This window comes from Oryza sativa, chromosome 7 (assembly GCF_034140825.1).
Source record: "Oryza sativa Japonica Group chromosome 7, ASM3414082v1".
Classification (NCBI taxonomy): Eukaryota; Viridiplantae; Streptophyta; class Magnoliopsida; order Poales; family Poaceae; genus Oryza; species Oryza sativa.
This window is the reverse complement of record NC_089041.1, coordinates 6,534,925-6,539,786: the sequence shown is the minus strand read 5'-3', so window position 1 is coordinate 6,539,786 and position 4,862 is coordinate 6,534,925.

The window sequence follows — 4,862 nt, the reverse complement described above, 5'->3', positions numbered from 1 at the left end:
TATTGTTCGGCTTACAAGTAATGGAGATGATTGGAGCTAAATATGTGGAGGCCTTTGGTGATTCGGAATTGGTGGTGCAACAAGTCGCCGGGATCTACAAGTGCTTGGATGGATCACTAAATAGGTATCTCGATTCATGTTTAGATATTATTGCCAATTTTGATAATTTTGCTATTAGACATATTGCTAGGTGTGATAATTCTAGAGCAAATGACTTGGCACAACAAGCATCTGGTTATAATGTAAAGAGGGGGTTATTTCTGATATTAGAAGAGCCGGTGCTTGATTTTAAATTTTTGTGCGAAATTGGCAAAGTTGGGGACCAGAGGCGGTCTGGCCGGCGTTGCACGGCCGGTCTGACCGGTGACCAGGGGCGGTCTGACCGGCTGCATGCCGCCGGTCTGACCGGCGTCCCCGAGCAGTCTGACCGGCCCTGTGTGGCCGGTCTGACCGGTTCTAGGCAGGATGCTGGGGACACGTTTCAAGTAATTTTGAGGCCGAATTAATTGTGAATTCGGATATTTGTGCCCAGGATACAGAAGAGGATTGGAGAATTCCTTTGATTCAATATTTGAAAGATCCCACACTTAAGGTTGATCGAAAGATTCGGCGACAAGCATTCAAATATACATTGCTTGATGGAGATTTGTATCGCCGAAACATAGATGGTGTCTTGTTGAAGTGCTTAGATGAAGATCAATCTAAAGTGGCTATGGGAGAAGTACATGAAGGAATTTGTGGAACTCATTAATCGGCCCACAAGATGAATTGGTTGCTTAGAAGAGCGGGGTTTTATTGGCCAAGGATGATTGATGATTGCTTCAAATATTATAGAGGATGCGAGGCTTGTCAACAGTTCGGCAATGTTCAATTGGCGCCCGCCGCCGTGTTGAACCCTATAATCAAACCATGGCCGTTCTAGGGATGGGCTTTGGATTTCATTGGTCAAATTTATCCTTCGTCATCAAAAGGGCATAGGTTCGTGCTAGTCGCTACGGATTACTTCACCAAGTGGGCCGAAGCCGTGCCTTTGAAGAATATGACTCATAAGGAGGTAATTGACTTTATTTCGAAGCATATTATTCATAGATTCGGTATTCCGCAAACATTAACTACGGACCAAGGCGCTTCTTTTATGTCTAAGGAAGTAAAGAGTTTTACCGAATCTTATGGCATTAAATTATTGAGTTCTTCTCCTTACTACGCTCAGGCTAATGGACAAGCCGAGTCGAGTAATAAGACATTGTTAAAGCTAGTAAAAAAGAAGATTGAGGAACACCCGAAGAGGTGGCATGAGGTGCTTTCCGAAGCATTGTGGGCGCATAGGATATCTAAACATGGTGCCCCTAAAGTCACTCCTTTTGAGTTGGTTTATGGTCAAGAAGCCGTTTTACCGGTAGAGGTAAATCTTGGTTCTCTTCGTTATATCAAGCAAGATGATTTGTCAAGTGAAGATTACAAGACGTTGATGGGAGGCAACCTTGATGAAGTCATCGACAAACGCTTCAAGGCATTAAAAGAGATAGAGAAAGAGAAGAAGAGGGTGGCCAAGGCGTACAACAAGAGGGTGAAGGCAAAATTGTTTCCAGTTGGAGACTTGGTTTGGAAGACAATTTTGCCTTTGGGTACTCGATCCAAGGAGTTCGGTAAGTGGTCTCCTAGTTGGGAAGGTCCTTATCGAGTTTGCGGCATTGTTCGAGGGAACGTATACTTTTTGGAGACACTACAAGGGGAGCGTTTTCAGCGAGCAATCAATGGGAAATACTTGAAGAAATACTTTCCGAGTGTTTGGCAAGACGCTTAGGAAGAACTATGGCCGGTAATTGGATTATCGTCCTAAGATCAAAAACATGTTCTATGCTTTTAGATTCACGTCGTTCATCAAAAAGGCAGGGGGCATATGTTTACACCTAAATTTGGCACCTAGGCTTAAAATATGAATTATTGCCAAAATTTGGAAGTCTACCGGTTTCCTTCGAGGTAGGCCGGTCTGACCGCCGTGTGTTGGGCGGTCAGACCGCCGGTTGGAGGCCGGTCAGACCGGCCACAGCCAGTCTGACCGGCAGGCTCGAGTCCGATTCTGTTGCGTCGGGTTTCGAGGTTTCCTTGCTCGGGAAGGCATGTTTCAGGTTTCCTTTGGTTTCTATCCCAAGTTGGACATGGAGAAGGGCCTGTAGAGGGCAAGACCAACCCCTATATAAGGGACAAGGCCGGTTCATTGTAAAAATCAATCTACTATCAATCAATCGAATTGTTCTTTTCATATTACTTTTAGTTTTCTCTTAGTTTGTCCATCTTTGTCGGTTTGCGCCGTAAACCGTCCGCCGCCGCTGCGAGAGTGCGACATCTCTTTGTAGGTTTGTCCCGAAAACCTTCCGTTTTGCCCACGAGACGGGTAGTTATCTAGAAATCGGCTCCGCTAGCCGGTTTAGTTATCAAAACCCATCTACATTTAGCTCCTTGCTAGATCGAGGTGGTTGGCGACTCTAGGATCACTGCAAGGCTTGAGGTGCTGCGATCGTGCTTGTCAACTTGTCACAAAAAGTTGCCAACAAGAGTTTGACTAATTCAACGTCTCTCGTTCAAGAGACAAACTGTGTGAAGGCCTAATATAATGTATGTGCGTGTGGTGCCTGTATACTTGAGGGACAGTGGGATACGTATATGTGCAGATTGTGTACTGCTGACTTTTGCTCAACTAAGATTTGACGACTTTGCAAGTAGTAACTTGAAATAAATTTATCTGACATTTCATAACGCAAGAAAAAGGCACATGCATCTATGTCTGACAGTCACATTTCATTAATTAAGGCAATCTTGGTGAAATTATGCTTAGAATATTTTGTAAAAAAGATGGCTGCATTAAAGCATTATCATTCGAATGTTAAGGACAAAAAATGATATACATATTGTCAAACTGAATGAAGTGAATGGCTAGAAAAAGAAGAGCACTAATACAAACCACCCAAATGTTTGGCCCTGGTATTATATCCTATACAATGTTAGTACTGCAAAACCTCTTTTCTACAGCTCCATAATAATCAATAAAAGAAAAATAATCAAACAGGGTCACCAATCAATGATTTCAATGATGTCGTAAGTAGTCACCTGTTTTTACATTTCGTGAGGATTCATTTTTTTTAGATAGTGGATTAAACCGGCCTCTACACCTAAAGGATGTACACAGCCTAAAAGTCTCTTACACGAGCACTTAGACTCACACCCTTACAAAAGGTTTAACGTAAATTCGAGTGACCATAAACGGACACTTAGACAATGACAGAGATTAGCCAAAATAGTACTTAAGACAACAAAACACCATGGTGCAAAGAAAAGAGAGCATTAAACTTCCAATCTTCTTCTTAAGTTCCACCCTCTCATTGCAAAGAAACTAGAAACTCTCTTCTCCAATATCATCCAACCATCTTTTACTCTTTGGCCATCTTCCTCCTTAAGCAGCGAAGACCATTGTTTTGCCCAAAAAGTCCCCCTAAAAATCACCTGCAACAAGAAATTAGTATTGGAGCCATTAAAGACTACATCATTTCTGCACAACCATACCGCCCAGCACAACGCTGCGACCCCTACAAAGACTTGAGTTTTTAGCTTAGGTTGAACCCCCCCTTAGCCAATTACCCAATAAGCTAGCAACATTCCTAGGCGGATGAATTCCAAAAGAAATGAAGACAACATTCCACATAAATCGTGCAAGAGGACAATCAAAGAAAAGATGTTGTATTGATTCATTAGAATCACAAAAACAGCATTTAACACTACCTTTCCATTTTCTCTTGACCAAATTGTCTTTTGTTAGGATTACTCTACTTCTTAAGTACCACAAAAAAAAATTAATTTTCAGCGGTACCTTGAGTTTCCAGATCATGTCATTTTTTGGAATGACGTCCCTGTACATGAGCTGTACATGATAGATTTATACATCGAGTTAACAGAAAAGAGCCCATTTTTTGTGCCTCCCACACGAAGCTATCGTTCTGATTTGTTAAACTTACTAAAATAACCTCTGCAACTACCTTTAACCAATCTTTTAGATACTTTCCCACTATAGCCCTCCGAAAGGAAACATTTAAAGGTCTTGTACTCATAACACCTGCTACTGACTCATTCTTGTTCCTCACTATGCTATACAACTCAGGAAAACGTGTAGCAAAAGGACTAATCCCACTCCATCGGTCTTCCCAAAATCTAACCTGAGTCCCGTTGTAGACCCTTAAAGATCCACATGAAAGGAAGGTATTTTTAACTGTCATTAGACCGGACAAAAAGTGAGAATCCCCTGGTTTTTTTTCGACATGAGTCAGAGTTTTCTTTCATAGGTATTTGTTTCTCAAGAGATTTTGCCACACTCCTTCCTCATTCATAAGCTTATATAACCATTTGCTTAACAGACATTTATTTTGTAATTCAAGATTTTGAATCCCGAGACCCCCGCATTCCTTTGGTTTGCACAAAATGCTCCATTTGGCCAACCTGTACTTCTTTTTATGCTCTTCACTTTGCCAAAAGAATCTAGACCTATAATAGTCTAGCTTTTCAAGAATACCTTTAGGTACCTCAAAAAAGGAGAGCATAAACATAGCCAAGCTGCTGAGCACTGAATTTATCAACACAAGCCTACCACCTACCGAGAGATGCTTCCCTTTCCAACTATTCAGCTTCTTTTGAAACCTTTCCTCAATTGAGAACCAATCTTTGTTTGACAGTTTTTTGTGGTGCATTGGAATTCCTAAGTACCTAAAAGGATACTTACCGGAATTACACCCAAACATTAAGATATAATCTTTCTCCACCTCCTTAGCCTTACCATAACAAAACAATTCCCTTTTATGAAAGTTGATCTTTAG